Source organism: Frankliniella occidentalis, unplaced genomic scaffold (genome assembly GCF_000697945.3).
Source record: "Frankliniella occidentalis isolate FOCC.00 unplaced genomic scaffold, Focc_3.1 Scaffold242, whole genome shotgun sequence".
NCBI classification, from domain to species: Eukaryota; Metazoa; Arthropoda; class Insecta; order Thysanoptera; family Thripidae; genus Frankliniella; species Frankliniella occidentalis.
Genome location: NW_026267368.1, coordinates 132820 through 134339, shown reverse-complemented (window position 1 = coordinate 134339; position 1520 = coordinate 132820).

The window sequence follows — 1520 nt, the reverse complement described above, 5'->3', positions numbered from 1 at the left end:
AGCATTTGCTTCAACGAAGAATATGACAGAAATTGTGATATGAGTCTTATTATTATTATTGACATTAATGACATTACTGTGATAGTACTGTGATGTGTCTTATTGACATTTGTTAGTAGTAGTGGTTAAGTTACTGAACTAGATATCACTGTGAGAAGAAGTCCTCATTTGTTCGCAGCCGGAGCTGTGCGCTGAGGTCTCAGATTTTACCTAAAAATAGTTGCATCTTTGACGTACCTGAGTGAGAGGTGTTTTTCTGACAACTAGTTATAAAACCAAACCAGAAAATATAGTCAGGTTGTCTGCTGCTGCAGTGAGTTTATTTTCACAGCTGTTTGTACTGATTGAACAAGAAAGTAATGATTTTTGATTTACTGCCTTAAGTTTTTACTGTGCTGGTACTGTGATGTGTACTTGTTACTTTCATCTGTTATTATTATTTTTATTACTGACATTACTGTGATAGTACTGTGATGTGTCTTATTGACATATTTGTTAGTAGTAGTTACTGCACTGCACTAGATATCACTGTGATATAAAATGTGAAATAAAATAGTCACGAATTCATTTTGGCACGTAGGACTTACTTTCTACAATAGAGACAGTCTTAATTGACATTCTGCACAGTTTCAGAAATTATAGCGTGACAGTTAATGAACTCCACTATTGTAGTAGAATAAGTCACGTGTCTGTACTTAACCAGCACTTACCAACATAGTGCCGAAGTTTTTTTTTTTTATAGTTTCTGAAAATGTGCACACTGTCATTTTGAATTGTTCTGACTGACCCTCACCTTTCTTCTATTTCCGTCCTTACAGGAAGATGTCGACCAAAAACGCAGACGAGCAAGTGAACATGAAGTTGCCAAGCACACAGAAACTGCAGATGGGTATATAATGGCCATTTGCAGTGCGTCCGCCACTCATTAAAGGAATACTTATTTTTAATTTATGTCTTTCAAAAATATTTTCCAATGCTCCTCTTATCACAGAAAATTCAAATCTGGCGATATTTCACCTTCTGTCGACATTTTCGATCATTTTTACACATTTCGACAACTTTAAATGAGTGGTTCTTTTTATCCTTGACCCAAAGTTCCGGGTCTGATTTTTGATTTTCTTTTTACTCTAAAAACTTAAAGGTATTCATGAAATATGAACCCACGCCAAATCTGGGCTCTGTAGCTCAAACGGTTCAGGAGATATAAATTTTTAAAGTTTTGAGGCAAAAATAGCGGCTTTAAAGGGTGGTGTAGTTATAACTTTAAGAAAATGTCCAGTGAGGTGAAATCTGACTAGACCATTTGAAAGAGGATAAAAAACTGATTCTAAACCACCAATGTCAAAAAGTTGGATTTGAGTTTTCTACCCTTCGATCAAAGGTATCAACAAAATTTAGCATATTAGCGTAACTCTCATAGCAAAAATGTATGGTCTCCAATTGTCACCAAATTTGGTGTACAGTTTCTTCTAAGGTCCCTTAACATTCTCTAATTTTTGTGGGAAGGTAATATTCAAAAA